Genomic DNA, 11902 nt, shown 5'->3' with positions numbered 1-11902 from the left:
TTTGCAAGATGTCTCTCTGTCTTTTGTAGGAGATCCCATTCCAGTTTTATGTCCACTGGTACTTTCCTTTTGCAAACACCTAATTCTTTTTCCGTCGTGTAATCCTGCAGGAATACCTCGATTATTGGTTACATGCCAAAACTTGTTAGTGGAGGAAACAAATAAAAAAGAAAAGATAGAGAAATACAGAGAAAGACACAAAAGAAGAGATCAAGCATACATAACATATGGCATATTGCATGCGTGTCTTTACAAAACACCCTTTGTAGAGCTGGCCCATTTTCCCCACAGCTATTTCAGTTGATCCCCAACCAATAACCATATAGAAAAGCCTATACGCCATCCATTGAACAATTTTCCATTAATACCCCTACCTTATAGTTCATTCATTTCATTCATTCCATGCGGGCAAATTTCTTGGATATTTTGGTATTTAATCCTCTCTTACCGGAAACATTTGAAAGTCGTTGCTATTCATACCTTCAAGTCGAGAAGATTAAATAAGGGAAGTTGTCATACCCCAAAATTTGCCCTCTTATTTTGCTTTTCTTTTGGCCTATGACTTGGGATCCATCTAACCTCATTCATGTGTATCATTCATTCATGATCAATATTTGCTAACAAGCATCATATGTTCGATGAGAACAAAGGTTTTGGCTTGAAGATTGTGGTATGACTCATCAGATGGGTGGAAACCCTAATTGCTTGATTTTTGGAACTCTGACTTTTGAAGTCTATATTAGGACATTCAACTTCACATCCCAACCCTAGTTCTTGGCTGAGCTTCTATGCGGTCTTGTATTTGACTCTGGAGATATTTGACTTAACTCTTAAACCTTGATTGTGAGCCATTGGTTTGAAATGTTGCTTGTAGAGCTTTGTGTTGTGTTGGAAACCCTAGTCGTGGTTCATAACATTGGTGCATTTCTTACTTCTTGGTTTGAAGCCTTTGGTGGTTTCTTAACTTTGAACTTTGACCTAGTTGGAACCCTAGTTCTTGGTTTGTTTTGTTTGGTCTAAGATGTGCTTACATTCATCCATATTTCATTGCCTGATGTCATTGGTCTCATGTGATTTAAGTCATGCTTCATCCATTGGTTCTCTTGGTCACCACTTGGTCCAAGTTGCGTTCATTGGTCCCATCATGTGTCAAAGTTCATTTTAAAGTCCAAAGTTTCATTGTCTATTTTGGTCAAATCATATCTTAGTCATTAGATTTCAATGTCACTCATTCATATAAAGTCACTTGTTTGCAATTTGGTTACATTAAAAATGGTCAATTGAATCCTATTGGTCCATTATATAATTGGAACTTTTTAACTGAAGAATAAATTTCTTTCATTAGTTACATTGTTCATATACATTGCATTGAAAAAGATTACAAAATTATGTCATTTTTGCATAAGTTGACTTTTGGTCAAGTATTGACTTTTTTTGTCAATTGTTGACTTTTTGGTCAACTAGTTGACCAAAGTCAACTCATATAATCCCTAAAACTAATGCCAATGTTCACTTTGTTTTCCTCATGTTTCATCTTCTTTTAATTTCATAGTCAATGTTCACTTTGTTTTCCTCATGTTTCATCTTCTTTTAATTTCATAGTCAATTTCATTTTCTATCAAATAGCCATGATCTCTCCAAGCCATGCCTTTTTTCCAAATATCTTGATAGCATATAATTTTGCACATCATTAAGTCAGCCCTACAAGACAAGTATACAATGTATCATATTAATCCATCAAGAAAAGGGTATTACATACAAATGTGACTATAAATTTCCGCATGCATATGGAGATTGAATGCTAACATGAATAACATGTTACAACCATGTTGTACCTCGATGGAAGCTAACCTTTTCCAAGCCAAAGCACCAGGGTCCTCTTCTGAAGGTCCTGCCAGAATCAGGAAGACATTGAACAAGAGTGCTACAAAAAAAAAAGAGATATCAAGTATTGTTATACGACATGTCAACACAATTCACATGATAATAAGATCAATACCGAATCCACACTATGCTTAACATCCATGTCATATACCAGATAATATCCATAATTCCACAAATACTTCTGCAGTGGCATACCTGCATTATGATCCAAAATTCTGCAGCATAGCAATGCACTGGCAGCTGGAAAATTCACAGCTCAAACCATAATTCAAACCTGTTGAACCAGAAAAACACTACAATTAGCATTCAAATCAACCAACTTCTAACAAGAAATCGGCCTAACATAAAATTAACTCACTTAATCCACTGCAAATAACAGAACAGTTCCTCATTTAACATACCAACTAAACTAACTTCACGCCAACTAATTTCAAACTAACGGAATTGAAACTGACTTCACTCTTCTCATAACTGAACTAACTTCTAACTAACAGGTAATTTCTAACATCTAACAAGCCAATTAATGAATTGACAACAATTTTTCAGTTATAACAGAATTTTTCATTTAGTAACTAACTGAGAAATTTCATTTGAATTTCGATTGGATTTCGCCTTAACTAACTATCTCAATTTGTAACAACCTACTGCATTTCAAGTTGAATTTGAGGTGAGTTTCAAAACAGAAACAAAATTCTATAAATTAGAGAAAGACGCATAGATTTGCAGATTCAGCTACTTTCATCAAAACCGTTTTTTTCATTCCATCAGAGGGTAACAAAAAATTTCAGAAGGAGAATCCACAATTTTCACAACAAGAATTCACAGAGAATAGTTCAGAGAAATCCACACACCACACGAGCAACAACAATCGACATAGTCAACGAAGAAGAAGAGGCAGGAAGAAGAAGGAGCACGAAGAACAAATCAAGCTCAAGAAAGAAGTTACCTCTATTTTTCCTAGTGATTGCGTTTCGATCGTCCAATTTCACCGGTATAAAGCTCTGTTCCGCAAGTAAGTACTCTCTTTCAAAGTTTTCCACCTTGCTCGCCGTGCTGTGGGTGTCTTTCTTCAACCTATGGATCTCATTTTAGAGTCTCTTAGGTTTCTTAGAGCTTTGTTCGTCACGATTCGAGGTGTGGAAGAAAGATGAGGATGATGAGATGTCGTTGTTGAGTGGAGGACATTATAGGATGGATAATCCAGACCGTCGGAAACAATTTCTGCCACGGCGGGGAAGGATTCTCGAAGAGGTTTCTTTGAGGAAAGGCATGGAAGGAAGGATACGATGGGAGAGGCAATTCAGATATTTGCCCTCTCTTGGCTTCATCTTGGGCTCTATTTCCCCGACCCATCGCATTGCTAAGAGGCACCCTATGCATGCCAGTACACCTTTTTTTTCGCCTTCAAGGCCCAGTCCCATTTTGGGCTTGTTTTTTCTTCTTTCTTGTTTTTTAGTGTTTGATTAGTTAGTAATTAGATGATTAGATTAGGGATTTAGGTTAATTAGTTCAATTAGGTGATTAGAATTTAATCTTGATTAGTTAAATAGGATAATATAATATTAGATTTTAGTAATAAAGTTTGATTAGTCTAATAGAATTTTAGATTTTTAGGAGTATTCTTGTTTTTAATTAGGTTAATAGTTTTTTTTTTGGAAATGTTTAGAAATATTGTTTTGATTAATGATTAATTTTGATTAGAGATTAATTAGCTTTAATTAGAATTTGTTTAGGATTTAATTGATGTTTAATTAGGATTTTCATGATTAGAAATTTAATTCAATATCCATGATTTGTGAATTGACTGTTTTGTCCCTAGGTTTAGAAATAGTCTAATCTTGCATGCTCCCCTAGTTTTAGAAGTTAGAAATACCCTAACTATCAATTAACCCTTTAGGTTGTTGTATATTCATTTTCAAATGTTATTTCCCATTTGATTAAGTTGATCAAAGTACGTTTTGATCAACTAAATCCTTTGATTGTGCTCAATTCCCCAAGTCTGTTCAAGTGATCAAAAGAGCCTTGATCACTTGATAGGGAAAATCCTTGTGCTCAAGGCTTCAATCAAGATTCAAAGACTAAGATCAAGTTCAAGACTGCGAATTAGTACAAGGCAGGACTACTACTCAAGAACTACAAAGGTCAAATTCAACGCTTGTCAATCATGAGCCAAGTTGTGTGCCATAAGTCTTAAGCAATAGAGAGAGAATGAGAGTGGAAAATTCCTATCCTCATTCTGAATATCTTTTGGTACGGGACGAATGACTTAGTTGCTCATTGTATTCACCTCTATTCATAGACTTTAGCACAATTTAATTCAATTTAATTATTAAGTCTTTTCATTCTTCAAAGACAAACCTTCATCACAGTAAGCTGCAAAGAAATTCAACTTCAACACTCATCAGTTATGATGCAAATTGCACATCATGAGCCTTAAGTAGTAGAGAAGGGGTGAGAGTGGAGAATTCCTATCCTCATTATGAATATCTTTGGGTACGGGAGGAATGACCCAGTTGCTCATTGTATTCGTCTCTATTCATAGACTTTAGTGCAATTTAAATCGGATGATTGATAAGTCTTCCAACACAGACATGAAGATCAGACTACATATCAGACTTCAACCTTTTAGGGTTTCTTATTTCCCTTTTGCTCTCTCTTAGTAAAACTAAAACCATTTTATGAATAAACTCAAAAAACAATTAACCATACGATTAGGATTCCTATCCTCATTCTAAATATCTTTGAGTGCGGGATGAGTGAACCAGTTGCTCACTGTATTAATCTCCATTCATAGACTTTAGTACGATTCAAGTCATGACTCTCTTTTCAGAATAAAGCAAACACACCTCATCAAACTCAGTTTTTCCTTTGGGCTTCATTTTTAGTTTAAAACCTTTCCAGAAAGGACGTGTTACTTTCATTCTATCGTGAACGAAGCTTAAGTCTCCATGTGCGAGCAAACAATGTCTAACTGCTAGAGTGCGATCCATGTTAATCCATTCTACCGCAAACAGGCAGACGCTTAAGACTCCCATGCTCGAGCATACAAGCAAGTTAACAGTAGAACGCAAACGTTAATACTGTTTCCTTAAAACAACTAACACATCCTTCTTAGTTCCATGAACTACGGAGCTCTGATTTCCTTATTGCACGAATGAGGATACATAGGCACGATAGCCCAAATCCTTGGCGAACACATCTATTTATTAACGCCCCGTTTCCCCTTTCGCGAGTAATCTTTAGATAATAACACATATTCTTGCAAAGAACATTCAAAACGGTTCCCATGGAGTACCATGGATGTTATAGGTGCTAATGCATTCCCCTTGCACAACCGACTTCCTTACCTATTTCTCTTTCCCCTGGGTTTTATCGATATTTTCCCTTTCCTTCGGGAATAAAAAAAGTTCGATGGCGACTCTATTGTATCTTTGAGCGTGCGATGCGCTCAGGTATAATTCGCGTAGCTTCACCGTAGAGCCTAAATTTTTCTTTACCCAAACTCTCCCAAGCCTTAACCCTATGTTTAACACCATTCCCCGCGAATATTAAACTATAGTTTTTCCACACTCTCTAAAGCCCGAACCTTGTGTTTATCACCCTTTTCCCCCGTAAGCCTAAAACCCCATTTGGCTTTTACCTCTTATCAAGTCTAAAACTTATTGTTTACCCCCCTCCTTATCTTCGCCAAGCCTAAACCATTGTTTATGCATACTATCTCTCTAAGCCCAAATCCCGTTTGGCCACATTACCATATTTAAGCCTAAACCTTGGTTTAGCCCTTGCCCCGTTGAACATAAACATTGTCAAACCTTCTCGTGAGTCTTTCCAAGCCCAAATTTCATTTGACCATTACCTTTGCTTAAGCCTAAGCTCAGAGTTTAGCATCCACCTTCTCCCCAGTGAGTCTAAAATGTTTGATTTCCCCAATCTTGGACCTTGTTGTCTAGCCCCCTTCATCCAAAGCCTAAACCGTCTGTTTAGCCACTATCTTTTTCGAAGCCCAAGTTCCATTTGACACCACTTTATCAAAACCTGAAATGTTGTTTAGCAATGATACTTGTTATCAATCCCAGGATTTACGCTCGTCCATCTTCCCCAACAAGCCTAAACCTCGTTTTTTAGCCCCAGGTTCCCCAAACATGTTTAAAATATATTTAACCCATATTGTAGTCCTTCAAGCCTAAACCCAGTTGTTTAGTCCCTCGTGATCCCACAGTAAGCCTAAACCGTTGTTTAGCAACACCATCCTAAGCCTAAGACTTGTGCTTAGCCTATCCCCCAGCATGTTTTAACCGTGTGTCATTTGCATCCTTGCATACAAACAAGATCACATCTTTGTCCTTTTCCTTTCATCTTTGGGGTTTGCCTTTTGCAGGGATCATCAAGCACTTCTTTCTTAGTGTTTATATTTGTGCTTATATGTTTATTTTTTATCTAAACACTAATCAAAAATAGCAAAAATATGTTTTTTTTAAGTTTATTATGCAAGGTAGGGTGTTTCATCAAGAGCATCAATCATGGCTCCTCAGCTAGGGTTTATTTTGATTCCTCAACAAAGTGTGTTTAACCATTAATTCTCAAGGGACTTATCTCTCAAGAAAGACCTATAAAGTTTTCAAACATCTTTCAATCTCATTTGGATTAAGATCATCTCAAAGTCTTGTGGTTTATTTCTCAAGAAAAGTCAAAGCTTCATGTGTTTATTTCCATGGCTTCTTCAACAAGTTACCTCAAACTTTGAGAAATCTAGTCAAGATACATTCAAGGAAACCTTATTTTTTAGTTCATATGATCATCCATGTACCTTGAAATGCAAGAAAATTCCAAGTACACAAGTTTATTCCAAGAGGTTTGACCAAAAAGTCAATATTTGAAGTTAAAGTTCCAAGGATCACAATTCCCTCAATTCTCAACATTTTTGAGTGATTATTTTTTCATATGACTCTTCTCAATATGATTTACAACTTCTATTTACATAACAAGAGCCAATTATGCTTGGAGGATCATAAAAAATTTGAAGACATTTTAGGTCATTTGTGGACTTAGTGAAATTTGACCTATTTTCAAGTGACTTTTTCTCAACTTTCAAGGTTTATAACTTATTTAATTCTTAACATTTGAGGTTGACTCTTTTTGAAAAATATCATTTGTGATTCACTCTACATGTTTTCTTCAAGGATCAAAGTAAAAATATGCTTGGAAGGCCATGGAATTCATTGAAACATTACAGGTCATTTTCAGCCATTTAGGACATAGAATTTTCTATGTTACATCACCCGTTTTTCGTGCCAACTTCAACATGCCACAAATTTGTGCTCAAGCATCCAAAGGCAACATTTCTTGCCACATTGTAATCTTTGTTATGATGTCAACACATTGCAAAAAATATGAGATAAAAAAGCCTCATGAGCAAGATGCCTCATTGATTTGAACATGGTTATTTGAAACTAAAGAAATCATCATGGTCTGAATTTTAACTTCACTAATTCTACACTACAAGCCAAACTACCACCCGTTTTGGACCTAAAATTGTTTAATAAAGTCTCCATAAATTAATTGACCCTTGAAATACATTATTTGACTGAGTTTTGATGGATTGCAAGTCACACTTTCCACATATTCTGATCAAATTCGTTTTGCACGAATTAAGCTTGATTCCACATGTATTTGGATCCAAACATATTCCCTATAAATAGAGGAAGCTACTGCATTCATTTTAAAGCTTTTGAGAGCCAAGAAATCCCTGCTTCAATATGAAATTTCTCTAGAAAATTCAACTATCGTATTTTGAATTCCAGCTTGTTTCAATCCAATTTCTTGATTCCATTAGCACCTTTAGTCTTTTCTGAAGCTTTTGCAACAATTCCCAAGCTCCAAGACCTTCTGAATTGCTCTAACTAGATCGAGCTTCATCAACATCTGATCACTATATGGACAAGGTAGTTCTAAGCATCATTTGAACTCAAACAAGTCACCCCAATGTAGTCCTTCACTCTCTGATGATTTCTCCTAACTTATCTGGTGTTGAATGATCGTGTTCATCATTTAATTTGATTTTTTGTGGCTTGCTTGCTTCTGAAACTTCTCTTAAATTCCCCATCCTTAGTTTAGATAAATGAATTTTGAGCATGAGGTTGAATTTGTGATGAGGAGGCAATCACATTGGAGGTGGTCTCGTGTTCTGAATTTACCAAACGATGAAACTCCGATGAGGGACCATCAGGGAAGATGACCGGAGTTTATCTCAGGTCATCTGAGTTTAGAGACACGCTGGACATTTGAAATGTTTTGATTGGTCCAATTTGATTTAGATCCTATGTTTTACTTTGGCCAATTTCCACCGTGCACCCTAGCCTTGTGATTGTTGGATCTTCCTATCACGTCAATTAATGAAATCAGATCCAATGCTCCATGTTTTTTCTAATTTTATTTCTTTTTCTTTTTTTATTTATTTTATATTTCATTTTCTTTTAAAATTCACAAAAAAATCATTTTACATCCAAAAAATACCAAAATAATTTCTAAACTTCTCTTTTATTTTTCTTCATCTAACTTTTATATTTCGACATTTTATTTTCTTGATTTTCTATTTTTCCTGAATTTTCTATTTTCCTCCTTTATTTTAATTGGTTTAAAAATCCTTTTATTTATTTTAAAATTATGAAAAATTTATTATATGCTTCTTATTTTATTTCCAACCTTCCATAATTTTCTTGGCTATTTATTTGGTGTTTTGAAGGACTTTATGGATTTTCTCTTTTATTTCCCTTTTAAAATTCATTTAAAAAATATTTTTGATGCATTTTATTTTATTTTATTGCATTTTATATTTGTTTAACCTTTGTTGACTTTTGTTGGTCTTTGATCATGGTTGTTTTGATCATAGGTGTCATGAAACTCAATGGATATTGGGTGTTGATGGGGTGAAAACCCCAATCCACCAAAATGGATGATTGATTTTAATGATGACTTGATCAAACCTTTGATCCAATTTCGATGTGATATCTCTTGTCCTCTTCTTCTGCATCTCTTTCTTTTCCTCTTGATCAATTGTATGGTTTGTGTCCATCTTGCTCATGATGTGTGGATTGGTGCTTGATGAACTTTCATCATTTCAAATCTACCTCTTAATTGATCATGGATCATTTAAGGTACTTTGGACTGATTCATAAGTTTGTTCTAAGTACTATGAAGTATGGATTGATGTAATTGACCATTCTCCTAGTATTTATGCTTGATCAATTCTCTTTTATTTTTTGTGTGTCATAGCTTTAGGAGAATAATTTACATATAATTTCTCTAGCATGTATTAACTCAAACATTATTATTGACCAGCCTCAGATAGTTGTGACTTCTACATAAGTTCAGCTACGATTGCTTAACATAACGCTAAATTTGTCCCGAAAGTAAGTCATTTTCATAAGTGAGATTGTAAGTCTCGTACTCCTCATGGTATTGTGTGAAAAATATTGTCTTCTTTTCACTTAAGAGAGGTAGTGGAATACTTCTTGATTTTATCCAAGTTGGAGCCCTTCCCATAGGTGATGTAAAGATCCATATTTTCATGCTTGTGGGTGAATAGTTGAGTGTTATCCAAAAAATGACAAATTTCCTTTCCTTTTTTTGATTACTAACACCATTTACCAACATCACTTACTAACATTATTTTATATTAACTTTACTTTAATGTCATTGATCTTATGTTCTTTATCCTTTTGTCATTTACTTTATGCTTTTATTTTAGCATCTCATACCATATTTTTTATGTTTATGCTCTTTTATTCTTTGTCCATTTGGATTTTCTTTTTCTTTTAAAGACATTAATAAAGGAGAAACTCCCTAAAAAAACTTGGTTATCTAGATTCATGGACTTGTGGTTACTATCCTTAACATTACTGTGGAGTTATGGACTTAGAACTAGGACCTTGACCCTTGCTTTAGAAGCTTGTGATTTGAGACTTTGGGATTCATCGGGTACCTTTAACTTTGCACTTCTTTTGAAGACTTAGGCTTGGTTATCTTGGTTTCATCTGATACATGATTTACTCTTAGCTTATTTGGCTTGCTTGAGGCTTAATCCAAATGAGGGAATTCTTGCTTGACTTATGTCATAAATCTTTCTATCTCTTGGTTAGATCTTTACTCCATAGCTTTTACTTTATTCTCTAGGATAGTCTCTTCTTCTTCTCTCCTTCTTTAATTTTCAAAATCTCCTCTCTCTTTTTCAAAGCTTTCTTTTTTTCAAACTTGAACCTCTTTCTTAATAAACCTTGACTTTTTGTCAATTTATTTTCAAAACCTTTTTTTAATAAATGCTAACACATCTTAAGCATATTAAGACCAATTTCAAAACGACTAAAAAATGCATAACTCATTTAAATCATTTTGTGCCCTTGGTGCACTTTTTTCTTTTAAACTTTTCTCAAAAGTTTAAACATGAGTCATTTCCATAGTTGAGATGTAATTATCATATACCTATAGTATTGATGATAATTCTTTTCCATCTAAGAGAGCTAGTGGAGGACTTGTTGATCTTTATCCAAGTTGGATCCCTTCTCTGTAGTGATGCAAAGTTCTCATACTTGTGGGTGACTAGTTGAGTATTCTCCTTAAAATGACAAAATGCCTTTTCGTTAAAAATAAATTAAAACTAACATCTTTGTTATTTTTACCATGAACTATGAGGTTTTGATCCTTCATTGCACTTTGTTGGTACTTAGGCATGAGACTCAGAAAGTCTTGGCAAACAAAAAAAAATCATAAAAAATCATTTCTTCTCTCACCTCCTCAATCTTTTACAAATAACAATTTTTATATCCAAAATTAAAATATTTTCAAAGGGGTTCCTATAGAGTACTATAAATGTTTAGGGTGTTAATACCTTCCCTTTGCATAACTAACCCTCAGACCCTTATCTCTTTTTATTAGTTTTGTTTTAAAACTTCTTTGGGTTTTGTTCATACTTTTTTCCCTTTCCTTTGGAAATAATAGAAGCACGGTGATGACTCTTGCTTTGTGAGTTAAGTTAATCAATATCTTAATCTCAATTTTTTTACCGCTACAGAAAAGTGCCGACTCTGCTAGGGAGTAGTCCTCAGTGGGTTTAGCCTATATATGCTTATTTGTGTATATTATGTTTGCTGTTGTTTGTTGTTGTTTGGTATGTATGGTGCTTGGTGATCTCTGTGTGGTGAGATAAGTCCTATACCCATAATTGAGTGCTCTTATGATAGGAGGGTGGTATAGTCTTATTTGGCTTACGTGGAGTTAATCCATAATAATCTGACTTGAGATCCTCCACTTAGTTGAGGCCCCTTTGAGATTACTGATGTCTAACGAGTAGTCGTGACTGGCATTACTTCTTCTGACCTGGGAGCCTGAGAAGCTGAGGAACTTAGAACCTTTAATCCATTTTCTCTTTTTAGGACGTAGGGCGGTGACTATTCAGGTGTAAACTTGAATTATTTGTCATGTGATACTACACTCGAACGAGTTTCTCTTGAGAATATTATTGGTTGGCGAGTATCATTTAGGCCGGTGAAATCCAAAAGATGGAATCATGACTCTGGGAACTTTTTAGAACCTTGTTCTACATGTGATTATACCCTTAGTACATACATCGTGGGTTGGTTCTTACCCTTGGCTCCATAGTCGTGACTCCGAACCTTTGGACCTTGCTTGTGTTCCTTATGTGATCTTATTTGTGGTTGTTGCATCATGCATTAATTACATTCATGAGTGTAGCACCTCGAATTTGCACCTCCCATTTTGTATATACATTTTCATGTTTAGGTCATTAGCATTGCATAGTTCATCAGTTCATCAGTCAAGACTGGTCAGGAGGCTCAGTTGTATAAGCAAGCAAGTGAATTTTCTATGGAATCAAAGCCCTAGGGTTGGTTCAATGAGTTCATGTGACCAAGGGATCATTTTGAAGGGGTTTGGTCAAGCATTGAAGGCTCAAAGCTCATCAGTCAAGATGTAATTCATCTGAAACCCTAGAAAGTCAACAAAA

General features: G+C 35.0%; 1 long non-coding RNA gene across 1 annotated transcript; it reads right to left on the bottom strand.

Annotated features, from left to right (window-relative positions):
• Positions 1-1280: 1280 nt before the first annotated feature.
• LOC127118989 (uncharacterized) lies at positions 1281-3244 on the bottom strand. The gene is made up of 4 exons (XR_007802516.1): positions 2831-3244; positions 2080-2158; positions 1836-1924; positions 1281-1701 (listed from the first exon to the last, which is right to left on the bottom strand). It is a non-coding gene; the product is annotated as an uncharacterized LOC127118989 (long non-coding RNA).
• Positions 3245-11902: the final 8658 nt, after the last annotated feature.

Source organism: Lathyrus oleraceus, chromosome 2, assembly GCF_024323335.1.
Source record: "Lathyrus oleraceus cultivar Zhongwan6 chromosome 2, CAAS_Psat_ZW6_1.0, whole genome shotgun sequence".
Lineage (NCBI taxonomy): Eukaryota > Viridiplantae > Streptophyta > Magnoliopsida > Fabales > Fabaceae > Lathyrus > Lathyrus oleraceus.
Note: the sequence above shows the minus strand (reverse complement) of the source record. Positions and strands in the feature narration are given on the sequence as shown.